Source organism: Dromiciops gliroides, chromosome 1 (genome assembly GCF_019393635.1).
Source record: "Dromiciops gliroides isolate mDroGli1 chromosome 1, mDroGli1.pri, whole genome shotgun sequence".
Lineage (NCBI taxonomy): Eukaryota > Metazoa > Chordata > Mammalia > Microbiotheria > Microbiotheriidae > Dromiciops > Dromiciops gliroides.
The window spans coordinates 84,337,315-84,351,882 of record NC_057861.1 but is presented as its reverse complement, the minus strand read 5'-3'; the positions used below and the strand labels follow the sequence as shown (position 1 = coordinate 84,351,882).

General features: G+C 40.4%; 1 long non-coding RNA gene and 1 other non-coding gene across 2 annotated transcripts in view; one reads left to right on the top strand and one right to left on the bottom strand.

The window, feature by feature from the left end:
• LOC122736194 overlaps positions 1 to 14,568 on the bottom strand; it is a 49,855-nt gene that overhangs the window by 17,732 nt on the left and 17,555 nt on the right. The gene's annotated exons all lie outside the window — the stretch shown is intronic.
• Positions 715 to 826, top strand: LOC122737661. The gene has a single exon (XR_006354470.1). It is a non-coding gene; the product is annotated as a U6 spliceosomal RNA (small nuclear RNA).

Below are 14,568 nucleotides of genomic sequence, written 5' to 3'. Positions count from 1 at the left end.
GGCACTTAATAAATGTTTGTTGATTGATTAAGAAAATGATAGTAAATATGCCAGGCGTGGGTCAGAATATATGTTTAGAAATACTCAAGTTTCTAAACATATATTCTGACCCAGGCATATATATGTAAGAAATTAATTGTGATTTGGGGTTTCCATCACCCCATCTTTGCTTCATTATGGTCAGACTGAAAAGATGTAATCTTGAAAAAGCCTAAGAGAAGATAGGTGTGGACTTGAAGAGATTATAAAACCTCCTTTAGTAGTTCCCTACATCCACATGGGCCTGGTTGAATTATAATGAGAACAGCCCTGGGGGGATGTTGAACCAATTGGAGACTCAGCATGGCTAACGACCTCCCCTTCCTGTAGGAGAGGCAAAAAGGGGGGAGAGAGGAGCTGTGTAGGAGAGCTGACTCTCATTGAACTACAGATCCCCAGATGGTGGTGAGTGGAAGCAAGGCCAGCTCTTTGAGCTAGCTGAGCAGCAAGCAAGTTTGGGGTTTGAGTCAGTCTTTGCTAGAGCCAGGGAGTTTATTCGTTTTCTCTTTCCCTATTCCTTTCTTTGTTGTCCCTGGCTTTATTAACTTCACCTGTGTTGTAAATTTTGTTCCCATTAATAAAGCCTGCTTTGTTTGTGGAAAAGAGGCTGTTAATCTCCTTTCTTATTAGTCTGGGAGAAATAACTAAAAAAGGCAGTTTGGAAGGGAGGAAACTGTGCTCGCTTCGGCATCACATATACTAAAATTGGTATGATACAGAGAAGATTAGCATGGCCCCTGTGCAAGGAAGGGAGGGAACTTTAGACCTAGAGGTCTCTCATTATTTTCTGGACCCCAATGTTACAGTGAACCACCCAGTTAACTCTCCCCATATTAAATTTGGCCCTTACCTATATATATATATATATATATATATATATATATATATACACACACATATATACATATATATATATATACACACATATATACATATATATATAGTTTATATATAATTACATATATAAAAGGTTTGCATTTTTAAAAGTACAATATCTCATTTCAGCTTCATAACTTTGTGAGGTATGTGGTTGGAGTATTATTGTTTCCATTTCACAGATGAGGAAACTGAGTCTCAAAAATGACTTGCCCAGGATCATGATTTCAGAAGCAGGACCTGAACCAGGGCCTCCTGGTGCTCTTCCCTCTGTACCACACTGATTGTAGGTGGGAAGAAAACACACACACATGAGCTGACCTATAAGAAGTAATTGGCAGCCATCATTGACATAAGTCACACTCCTCAGCTGCTTATCCAGGGATTATACCTGAACTGGCTGATGCCTTTCAAGTGTCTTCTTTTATGTTGACAACAAGGACAAATACTGTCCTAACTTCTTTCTTACCTTACTTCCATGAAGTAGGGCTCTGGGTGGCATCTGAGTTGCAGCAAGAAATAAACAGGCTTCTGGGGAACATGGGCCTGCTCCCTTTGGAACAATGTGACTTTACCGTGGCCATTTTCTGCCCTGCTGCTGTCCATCCATGTGCCCTTTCCCCCCTCCTTCTCTTTCTCTGTCTGTCTCAGTCTCAGTCTTTTCTTTGTGTCTGTCTTTCTCTGTCTTTGTCAGTCTGTCTGTGTATGTGTCTCTGTATCTGTCTCCCTCCCTCCCTCCCTCCTATTTCTGAGAACTATAACCAAACTTTTGCCATTGCCTCTGGAATGCCTGTCAAAGCATTTCATATCCCCAATGGTTTTTTTTTTTTTTACTCACCAGACCATACCCCCTTCCCCTTGGCCAACATTCCCCCAAATGTGTTATCTTTCCCAATAGCATATGAGCTTTTTGAGGACAAGACTTATCTCACTTTTGTATTTATATCACTAGTGCTTAGCACAATGCTTGGCACATAGGAAGAGCTCAATAAGTGTCTTTCCATCTTTTAATCAGATATAATTTGAACCCCATTTACAATGCCTGGTCTCTAACTGGTCCTGTGTGTTCCTTAGACTTTTACCTAGCTGGCAAGAAGTTCCCAGTGTTCTTGGCCCATTGAAAGTCATCTAATTGAGAAGATTCCCCATGATCCTGCCAATGTGGACTTTATAGTATACAATCTACCAAGGCCAGCTGCCCACCAGGCCTCTCTCTACGTCACAGAAAACAAGTTCTTGGATAATGTTGAAGAGTAGTTATATGAGTCTAAGAAGCCTTTGGATATTACCTTCCAATTTGAAATTGCCATGTAACAGATTAGCTGGCGCCAATGAAAGCTAGTCAGGTTGGCAAAAAAATATTAGCTCCTTTTGGACCATAAGTTAGGACTTGGCATGGACTATATTTCCCTGATGGATTATTTTTGGAGGATTTGGTACCACTAATTCATGGAGAATAAGCCCAAGTGAACTTGACCACCCACTTACCTGAGCTTATCTGACTATGCATGCCCAGAGTTCTGATCGGTTAATCAATAAAGTATTTATTAAGTTCCAGACACTATCCTAGGCAGTAAAGATAGAAATTCAAAGAATAATCCCATCCCCCAATCTACCTTGTTAGGCAATGAACTGGTACAGTGACTAAAGAACTGAACCTAGAGTTCAGAGGACTTGAATTCAAATATGGCATCAGATACTTACTAGCTTTGTGACCCTGGACAAGTCACTTTACCACTGTCTGACATAGTTTTCCTCATCTGAAAATTGGGGATAATGAAAGCACCTACCTCCCAGGGTTCTTGTGAGGATGAAACAAGACCGTGTTTGTTAAACACTTTGCAAGCTTTAAAACATTATTTGTGGTAGCTATTTATTATTATTATTATTATTGAAGGAGTTTATATTCCAAGGGAGAAGATATTATGCCTATCAATATCTATATATGTAAATATAAAGTTAATAAGCACAAAACGATTAAATACTGGGTAGTTTGGGTGAGAGGGCTCAAGCAATTATAGGGATTCTGAGAGCAGAGTCATTGCAGTATTGTCCCAGGGCACCACATATAGAGGGTTCTGGATTTAGATGGCGCTCATAGCATCTCTAGTCCTCTGCCACCTTAACAAGAGAACTCTGCAATAAGCTCATAAGAATAATTAGTTAAAATAGGAAGCAACCAGAAGGGAGGCTGGAGGGAATTCATTCCAACCCCATCCTGCCTTTCTGCAGCCTATGGCCTTATGCTGAAATCTCTGTTTTGCACAGGGCTGCATTTTGTTGCTTCCCATCCTCACTCTGCCCAGCCATTGAAGGGACACTTTGGGCCAATTGCTCCATGAATGGTTTTGATTAATAAAATAAACAAGCTTTAATTAATTAATGATAATTGATATATAATTTTATAATAATACATAAGAAATATATAATTAGTAAAACAATACAGAAAACTATTAATTTATATTAATTAACCATGTACCGTGTGCCACATCCTGTGTTAATTTCTGGTGATACAAATGTAAAAGGAAATTGTCTTTTTCAAGAGAGTTTACATTCTAATGGAGAGGATATATTTTTCTCTCTCTCCATTCCTTCCTCCCTCCTTCCCTCCCTCTGTCTGTCTCTGTCTGTCTCTGTGTCTCTCTGTCTGCCTCTCTCCCTCCCTCCCTCCTTCCTTCTCTCTCTCTCTTCCTCTCTCTCTCTCGCTATCTTCCTCTCTCTCTATACTAAAATCCTCAAATGCATGTGTGTTCTTTCAGGTGGGTGATTCCATCACTCATGCAGATAACTACTCCTTCACACTATCATGCACATCTCTTTCCCTTTGTTGCTGTTGTTCAGTCATGTCTAACTCTTTATGACCCCATGGATCATACAGTCCATGGGGTTTTCTTGGTGAAGATACTGGAGTGGTTTGCTATTTCCTTTTCCAGGGGATTAAGGGAAACAGAAGTTAAGTGACTTGCCTAGGGTCACACTGCTAGTAAGTGTCTGAGGCTGGGTTTGAACTCAGGTCTTCCTGATTCCAGGGCCAGTACTGTAACCACTGAACCATCTAGCTGACTCTAATTCTTGTACATATCTTCCCCTAAATTTAATGAAGAAAGCTTACCCAGGATACTGGGGTGGGGCTGCCTTGATTTTTCCTGACATCCTGAGATTACCAGTGGCACAAACAAGGTGTTTCATCCATTCTCCCTGACTCTTGCCTATCTTCTGTTTTGATCATATATTTCTTTGATGAGCTCTTTCCTTGGGCTCTTCTTTGTACTTCCTTATTTGTCAAGTAACAAACTGTGAAACACGTACACAGATAAGTGAATACAAAGTGTCGACAAATTTCATGGTACTTATCCCAGGCAAAAAAAAATCCTCTAAATTCTCATCAAATCTTGCCTTTGTTTCTATCAAAGGTGTAGCAGTTCTTCCAGGATTGATGGGGAGGGGGAAAGTAGTGAAGTTTGGGGGTACTGTATCTCATCCACACAAACAATGAACCCCCTCAGGGGGTCAGCCCTTCTGCTACCATGGATAATAATAACAGCTAACATTTATATATGCTTACTATGTGCCAGGCATTGTGCTAAGGGCTTTACAGTTATGACCTAATTTAATTCTCACAACAGAGATAGGAGATAGGTACTAGCACTTTCCTTATTTTATAGATGAGGAAACTGAGGCAAACAGAGATTAAGTGACTTTCCCAGAATCACACAAGTAGTAAGTGTCTGTGGCTCTATTTGAACTCAGGTTTTCCTGACTCTATCCACTGGGTCACCCAGCAGTCCATTCACTGGGTCACCTGGCTGCTGAAGGTCCCTACTCCCCACCCATTTCCAGAAGAGCCAGTTTTCACAATCTGTCCCACAGTCCACTTATTTTTGATGCTCTGAGCTGTCAGACCTCTGGGTCTTTTCTCATTCCTCAAATTATCTTGCTATGTACTTATCTATTTACTTGTTTTGTCTCCCAGGAGAATACAGGGTCCTTGATGATGGAGACTACTTTTCATTTCTGTCATTGTGTCTCAGGTGCCTCATTTAGTACCTTGCACATACTACGTGCTTAACATATTTGGTAAAGTTAATCAAATTTAATTTTTTTTAATTTAATTTTTTTTAGGCAATTGGGGTTAAGTGACCTGCCCAGGGTCACACAGCTAGTAAGTGTTAAGTGTCTGAGTCCGGATTTGAACTCAGGTCCTCCTGACTCCAGGGCCAGTGCTTTATCCACTGTGCCACCTAGCTGCCCCAATCAAATTTAATTTATTGACCACAAAACAAGCTGAGAAAATATACTCTTGATAGAAATAAAATTTACCTAGAATTGGTTATTAAGGGCATAGTATTCTTGTTCTAGTGTGAGTTGGACACATCCCTTTTTTGTTTCTAGTTAGAAGGGAAGGAAATTAGGGTGCTAGGAAAGGGCATAGTGATGGTAGCACAAGTGGAGGGTAAGTGACCAAAAATCAGGATCACTGATTTTTTGAACTTAGGGAGCCAAGTAGTATCAATGGCAAAGAAGGTTATGGGTCTCAGGACTTCATTTTTGGAGTTCTAGGAAGCTTGGAATATGAAATGTTAGTGTCCACTTGTAGACTACTTTAGCCTGTTTCCAAGAGTAGGAGCCAATAGGCTCATCAATCTAGATCTTCGAGGGACTGCAGAAGTCATTTTGTCCAACCTTTTCATTTGACAGATGAGGAAACTAAGGCTCTGGAATGCTAAATGACTTGTCCAGTCACATAGATAATTAGTATCAGAGGTGGAATTTGATTTCAGGTTCTTTGACTCCAGAATCATTGTCCACCATACTGGTTCTGCCCTGTGGGCCCTGATTGTGGAATGAGGCAGGACTGAGGACAAGGGCTGATTCTTGTCATCTTTTCTCTCTTTGTCAATCATTGGTTTTTAGTAGATGGGCATGCTCAAATTTCTGAACACCAGTGGTCAAATGGATCTCATTGTAGGGTCCTGACTTTGGAAAACTTTGTCCTCATATCTTGAAAGGATACAGTGGTATCCCAGAGTAAATAAAGTTCCTGCCTCAGGACTTACCCAAAGAATATGCTCCCTGACTGATTTCTGCAGGGATCTAAACTGGAGGTCAAACCCTGTTTCTTTCTTTTTCCCCCTCCCCTTATCTCCAATGCCTCATCCAATTTCCCCAGTGAACATTGGGAAAGTTCAGAGCAGTGTTGCATGTTTAATTAATTGCTATTACAATCTTCAAAGAAAACGGTGAGATGAAAGTTGTTTCTAATTACCGTGTTATGATGTCAGCATTGTCGCATGCCTATGCTCCAAATTGATTTTATTAGAGTGGTGGATGAAGAATTAATTGAGTGGCTGTATGGTTCTACTTTATTTCCCTCCTCTTTAAGCAAGAGCAGCATTCAGGGACAATGAAAAGGAAAAGCATTTTGGGCTGGAATAATAATGAAGGCTGGGAGGAAGGGTAGAGAGCTAGAATTGGACTCCTTAATAAAGACCTCAAGAGCATGGCTGGTAGACTTGGATTCTTTCCCAGGTGAAATCCAATAGAATTGTAGAAGTTTAGAATTTCTTAGCTGAAAGGGACCTTGGGGTCATCTAGCTTAAGCTCTTACTTTTACAGATGGGGAGACTTGAGCTGTGAGCAGGGATGGGTGTTGCTCAAAGATAACACAATGGTAGGATGATATGTCCCATGTCTGGAATACCTGTCTTCTTAATTGCTACCAGTTGACATATCTTATCCACTCTTAAATTTTTTTTCTTTCTTCCTTCCTTCCTTCCTTCCTTCCTTCCTTCCTTCCTTCCTTCCTTCCTTCCTTCCTTCCTTCCTTCCTTCCTTCCTTCCTTCCTTTCTTTCTTTCTTTCTTTTTTTCTGCAGGGCAATGGGGGTTAAGTGACTTGCCCAGGATCACACAGCTAGTAAATGTCACGTGTCTGAGGTCGGATTTGAACTCAGGTACTCCGGAATCCAGAGCCGGTGCTTTATCCACTGCACCACCTAGCTGCCCCCTCTTATCCACTCTTAAAGGATAAATCAAATGATTTTTAAAAATCCCCAAACTTTGAACCTTTCTCTGCTCCTCCTAGCTTTAAGTGATGTTTCCCTTCTCTGACCTCATAGAACTTTTTGAGCATTCATTACATTGCACAGGTTTGGCTGAATTGGAAAATGATTTGGTGCCCTTAGAGCTATAACTAACAATTCTAGCAACTGGAGATAAAATATCACAAATGATACTGTGCCAAGCAATAAAATGAATTCCTTAAAATCAACTTTTCAAGTGAGTTCCCTGTGCAACCACATCTTTCTGTTTAGAAAAAAAAATCTCTATTTTATCTTCTTCAGAAGATCCTTCCTATCTTTTATTCTTGAGAATTTCCTGTCCTAATTTCTCTATTGAATTTTTATTGATGGTTTCTTTCCTTTTTCTTTCTTTGAACAATTTGAAGTCTATTCATCAAAATCTAGAATGCAGGTCATACTATTCTTGGCTTTTCCTTACTCCTCTATGAAAAACTCAAGGATAGAGTGTTCATTTTATCCCAAATTTCCCATTGTTTATACCACATCAAAAACTTTGACTAATTTTTTTTTGTGGGAATATGAGGGTTAAGTGACTTGCCTAGGGTCACACAGCTAGTAAGTGTCAAGTGTCTGAGGTTGGATTTGAACTCAGGTTTTCCTGAATCCAGGGCCAGTGCTTTACCCACTGTGACACCTAGCTGCTCCCCAAAAGTTTGACTTTTTGATGATTAGATCTAGAATGGAGATTCCTCTTATTGTTTTTCTACTTTTTGAAGGATGAAATTACCAAGTTAGGAAGCTATTCAATCAATCAATGAATGGCATTCATCAATCACTCAACAAGCTTTGTTGATCAGTCAATAATACAAGTGCTCACCATATTCTGGGCATTTTCCAAGGTCCATTCTGGAGGCACAAAGAGAAAAGGAATATTTTCCCTGCCCTCAGGGATCTCATGTTTTGGCTGGGGAGACATGTGTGTGTGTGTGTGTGTGTTTGTGTGTGTGTGTATACACACATAGATTACAATGTATACAAAATGTATTAAAAACAGATGAAAGATTATCTTGAGTGGGTAAAGGCACTTGTAGTTGTTGAGGGGAGGAGAAAACCAGAAAAGAATTCCTGTATAAGGTGATCTGACTTTTGTAGGAAGCCAGGGATTTCAAGAAAGAGAGGGGAGGAGAAAGTGCATTCCAGGCTTGGAAAACATTTAGTACAAAAGAAGAAACATCATGTGTAATGAAAAGCAAGTAAGTCAATTTAGTTATGTTGTAGAATTTGTATAAGGGAGTGACATGGAATAACACTGGACTAATAGGAAGGGGCCAGATTGTGAAAAGTTTTAAATGCTAACAGTGCAGTTCATACTTGATCTGAGAAGGAATAGGGACCAAATGGAATTTATTGAGTAGAGAGAGGCAATAGGTACATCTCTGCTTTAGGAAAACCTTTGTCAGCTATGTGGATGATGAGATAAAAATGGCAAAAACTTGAAGCAGGGAAATGAATTACCAGGCTATTTCACTCAACCCAGCAATATGTGAGCTAGGTTGGTGGCTATGTGAATTGAGAGGAGAAGATATATACAAAAGATTTAGAGGTAGAACAATAAGACTCGGCAACTGCTTAGATGTGTAGGGTGAATGAGACTGAGGAGGTGAAGATGATAACAAAAGCATAATCTTGAGGAAGCATGGTGGCACCCTTATAGGGAGGTTTGGAGAAGGGACGGAACGAATATTTATTTTAAGTATCTACTATGTAGAAAGCACTGTACTAAATGCTTTATAAATTTTATCTCATTTCAGGTTTTTTAAAAGTGCTTTACGGGGCAGCTAGGTGGCGCAGTGGATAGAGCACTGGCCCTGGAGTCAGGAGTACCTGAGTTCAAATCTGGCCTCAGACACTTAACACTTACTAGCTGTGTGACCCTGGGCAAGTCACTTAACCCCAATTGCCTCACTTAAACAACAACAACAACAACAACAAAAAGTGCTTTACAGGGAGCAGCTCAGTGGTACAGTGGATAAAGCACTGGCCTTGGATTCAGGAGGACCTGAGTTCAAATGTGGCCTCAGACACTTGACACTAGCTGTGTGACCCTGGGCAAGTCACTTAACCCTCATTGCCCTGTAAATAAATGCTTTACAAATATCTCATTTGGGTTTTGAGAAAAAATTGATAAGTTCCTTTTCAGGTGTATTGAGTTCAACATGCCCATGTGACATAGAGTTCAACATTTCTCAAACAGTTGTTGATATGGTATAGGATTTTGGGAACAAGTCTATAGCTAGATATATAGGTCTGCAAATATCTTCATAGAGATTGTAATTAAATGTATGAGAGCTGATGAGATCACCAAGTGATACGGCATAGAGACAAAAAGGAAGAGAATTTAAGATAGATCCTTGGTCTAAACATGGTTAGAGGGTGCCATGGATGGTGACACAATAAAGTATATTCCAGAGGAGTCATTAGGGAGGCAGAAGGAAAACGAAGAAAGCAGTATAAAAAGCTAAGGGGGAAAGAGTATCCAGGAGGAGAGAGAGCTTACAGTCATAAATGTTACAAAGGTCAAGTAGCATGAGGATTGAAAAAAAGGCTAGTAGATCATTGGTAGCTTTGTAGAGAGCAGTTTAAGCTGAATGATGAGGTTGGAAGCCAGACTACAGATTTAGATAAGTGGAGAGGATTAATGGAGGCAATGAGTGTAGGTAGGTTTTTTTTTTTTTCCAAGTATGGTCTAAAAAGGGAAGAGAGGTACAGAATAACAATGGTGATGAGGGATGGTAAGGTTTAAACAGGGTTGGGTTTTGTTTTTTTGATGGGGAGATAGACATGTTTATAGGCAGTAGGGAGGGAACTAGTAGACAGGGAGAGAGAGACTAAAGATCCTAAAGTGATGGGGACAGATAAAGGATTCATGTAGAGGAATTGGCCTTGGTGAGGAGAATGGCCGCCTTGTCATCAGAGATGAAGCAGAAGATAGTAGTGTAAAGAATTAATTGTTATTTGAGGTTTTTATGACCCCATCTTTTGGCTAGAATCAAAAAACCCCTGGCATGCCTCGCCTCCTCAATGGCACAGTGCTCCACCCACTGGTTGTAGCTGTCACCATGGGCCTGGCAAAATTATAATGACTAGAAGCCCAGTGAGGGCAGTCATGTGACTGTCAGTCAGGGCTGCCAGCCAATTGGCTTGGGGCTGTGTGTGTGATCAGGCTGGGGTCTGCTGCGAAGGAGAAGGGAGGAGTTTCGCCATTCTAGCTTGAAGCTGGAAAGCAACAGGATGCAGCCATGTGTTCTCAGCTGATCCCTGGGTGGTGGTGTTATTCAGGTTGTATCATTTCCCTTTCCCCATTTTTTCCTTTCCCTTAATTTTTACTGATCTTTCTTGTGTTTTTAAGTTCATTCTTGTTAATAAACCCTGTTCTGTTTTTGAGGGAGACTGTTGGTCTCCTTCCTTGCCCCAATATTGTGGTGAGCTGCCTATCTAACACACCCCAATTAAAATTTGGCCCCTATAGTAGGAAATGATGTTCCAGGATGAGGAGGTTGGATAAAGATCCTAGGAATGATCTTGGTTTTCCTCAGTAAAATAAGAAGTGAGCTCCTCAGCTGAGAAGGTAGAGGGAAAAGGTGCTATGGAAGATTTGAGGAGAGAAGAAAAAGCTTGGAATGATTGTTTTAGGGAGTAAGATAAATAATTATGGAGGAATAGAAGATTTGCCTTGTGGTAGTGAGTGCTCTGTTGAGATTATATTACATAAATTTGTAGTAGATCCAGTCAACAACAGCTGTGTGACTTCCTCTAGTTATTTTCAGAAGTATGTGTATAGGAGTGGAGGTAGGTGACAGTGAGATTGATCCAAGGTCAGAGTTTAAGGAAAAGGGGGAAATGTAGAGTTAGTTGGATTAGCTAACTGAAAGGGTGAGATTGGTAAGGGAGCATAGTAGAGTCAGAAGAAATTTTATGGGCTTGGGAAAGTACCAAGTGGTGGAGGACATAGAAGTATAATGAAGACAAACAAAAGGTCTAGGAGTAGTAAGGTTCAGGAAAAAAATAGAATGATGGAAGATTATGATTGGATAAAGGAACCTCAGAGTTCTTGAGCATGGAAATGGAACAATTGTGCATGTTGGCAAGATCAAGGGAGGTATGATCCTATAGGAAGTTGAGGTAAGGTAAAGAAGTAGGCCATGTGAATTGAGGAGATTGAAGAACTGGGAAGTTAGCAATTTTGACAACATTTCACCATATATGCTGATGCCTACTAGTATAAGGGCAGGAGTTGTATTGGAGAGGAAGACTAAGTCAGACACTGAACTCATTGAGAAAGGAAGTAGAATGTCCTCTGGAATAGTAGATAATGACCATCAGGATCTGAATTGGAGAGTGAATGTGAATAGAATGAACTTCAGAGAAGGGGGTCACTGGATAATGTGGTAGCATGAGAATCTAGAAATGGCAATGGGAAATAAGAAATATTCCAGCTTTCCTTCTGGGACCAGCAACTTGGAGGGTATGCACTTAATACCAGACAGCCATGGAGAATCATGTTTCTAGAAATGCTTGAAAATGGAAGAAACAGGGGAGGAAGAGATCAAAAATGAATGGAAGTTTGTTTATTATTGGATATGAGTTCCAGAGGGCACAATGAAAAGGATAGTTAGATTTGGAGGCCATTGAAAAAGTAGGGTTGAAGGAGATGAAAATAAGCAAACAGGCAGCAGGATTTGAAAGGCATTGGGAGTATAGTCTACTCTTATATAGCCAGGATTCAGTGTTACAAGGACTAGGAAAATAAAATTTTAATTATGGGTGATGAACTCAGCTGGAATATCCATAGATAGGTACAGCTCTAGAGATGAAGTCAGATAAGTAGAAAGTTTCAGTAGTTCCTCAATGAAGTCTTGGGGAATGTTTGTAGTTTCTATGCCTAGTCAGAGTTGTGGAGCTCATTCTAGTGAAGAAGTTGTTAATTTCTCTCATTTTGGTAGAGAGGGCTCTAGCATACATATAGATAATTGAAATCCCTATTATTAGCCCCACTATATTATGTCTCTGTGTCAGGTTTGTGATCTCTTTCCTAGATTTACCTGTTTCTTCTTTCCTTCCAGGTAGTGTGCTGTATGTGCCAGTGGTAATGTTGCTTTTGGTTTTGCCTTCAATGATCTTCCCTCAGATGCTCTTTACCACGCTTCCCCATTCTGGTTCCTGAATTTCCTCTCATGGTTATAATCTTAATAGATGATTATTCCCTTCTTTTTGCCTACCATGTTTCTTTTTAAATAAAAGATTTATTCTTCTAGAGTCATATTTTAGTCATTGGTCTCTTTCCATTCAATATTTATAAGGTCAAATTGACCTTCTCCCTTTAGGATTCTTAGGCTGGTTTTGTGCACTGCTGTATAAATGACTGCAGTCTCGTGTTTGAGAACTGGTTCCCTTCTTGGATTTTGTTTCCTATGACTTTTGGTGTTTCTGTTGCTATTGTTTGTTTTCCCTACATAGTAACTACCACCTGTAGTATCTAAGACATTCTTGATCCCTTTATCTTGTGACATCAGGGTCCTTCTGGTTTTTGGCTTAGGATTTTTGCTGAAGCAGGTACAGAAAAGAAGCCTCACAAGGCTCATGAGCTAATATAGAGTGAAAGGATTTCAGTGTCCTCCTCCCAAGGCTTTCAGGATCACATTGCTTCCCAGAGATTGGTATATTATATCTTCTTGGGATGCAGGGTGATTTAGTGGACTAGAACTAGAGTGGTGAGTCAGAAGACCTGGCTTTTAGGCTTAACTAACCCTGACTAACTAGGCAAGTCACTGGACTTCTCTGTTCCTGTGTGTAAAATGGGATAATTATACTTGTATTTCAGAGGATCATTTTGAGTTAAGAGTTTCAGAAATCTCAATGACAAATTCATATTAAATATATAGGGCCCTTTAGAGAGTATCAGAACTGTCTGCCATCTCACCCAGAAAGGTGAGAATTTTAGGCCAAGCAAGAAAAGGGAGTTATTATGTACTAGGTCAATAAGGGAGGTCTTTATCTCAATGGAATGGTGCCCTTGACTCCGTCAGTCACCTAACATTTATTAAGTTCCTGCTATGTGCCAGCCTTAGTCCTAGTGCTACAAACAACCAAGGGAAGTCATTTAGCTATACCCTCCTCTCCTTTCTCTACTTGGTTTTCAAATTAATAAAATGGGCACAGTCACCTTCCCACCTACACTTTGTCTACCTATCTGAAACTTTATCTGATACTGCTTTATCTGATACTTGAAAATATTTGGATGCAATTCCTTCAGAATTCCAGGTGGCACAGTGGAAAGAACCAGGTCTGGAGTCAGGAAGACCTGAGTTCAAATCCAGTCTCAGACACTAATTGTGTGACTCTGGGCAAGTTACTTAACTGCCTCAGTTCCTCATCTGTAAAATAAGTTGGAAAAAGAAATGGCAAACCACTTCAGTATCTCTGCAAAGAAAACCCCAAAAGGGGTCCCAAAAAGTCAGACTTGTCTGAAATGACTAAATAATAACAACAATGGGGGAGTTGAACTAGAGGCAGAGTTTTAGGACCCTTCCTGCTCTGTCTTCCTGTGTTCTCAGGCCTCTTCTAGCTCTGACATTCCATGGATCTTTGACACTGTCCTGTGGGGCAGCCAGGAACCAGTGACTAGAAGAAGACCAAAGGATGGGTTTCAGATCCAAAAACCTGAACTGATATTTTTGAAGCTGAATACCTTCTGGGTCTTTAATTACTAATCTGTAATGAACCCTGAAATTAAATTAAAATGTGGAACTGATAGTAGGTGTATGCTTTCTTTTGTTGGAGCCTCCAGAAAAGGGGCTGAAAATCTGAGCTTTGATGGGAGTATAGGAGATTGGGCAGTCATGGGACCCATGGTCTTAGGTCTCCATAGACACAGTGGTGGTAGTTGAGGAAGAGAAATATTATGCCTGGCCTTCTGGCCGTCAGACTCCCCCCCCCCAATTTTCTCCAATGTCCTCACAAATCCAACAGACCATTCACTGATAGGTAATAATAACAAATGGCATTATTGAAATGATTTAAAATTTACCCAATGTTTAAATACACGATCTCATTTGATGCTCACAAAAACTCTCAGAGATAGGTACAATAGGTCTTACATCCCCATTTTACTTGACACTTGACCCTGTGTGACCCTGGGCACACAGAAAACTGAGATTCAATATGGGTAAATGACACAGCTTGGAACTATAGCAGGTGGGATTTGAACCCTGATGTTTTGTCAAACACTTTCTCCACCATACTGCACTGCCTTTCATTCCATTTGGTCCCACTCCTTTCTCTCTCTCTCTCTCTCTCTCTCTCTCTCTCTCTCTCTCTCTCTCTCTGTGTGTGTGTGTGTGTGTGTGTGTGTGTGTGTGTGAGAGAGAGAGAGAGAGAGAGAGAGAGAGAGCTCATGCTTATCTCCACTCTAGCAGATATGGGAGGAGAAGGCATAGGCTCTGGACTGAAGGGATTCTCTTATCTAGGGAGACAAGACTTCCACATAGAACAATTTAATTCAATTCACATTTATGTATTGTGTCTGTGTGCAGAGTACTGTCTTGGTCCCAGTTTAGAAAATATGAGATTCCT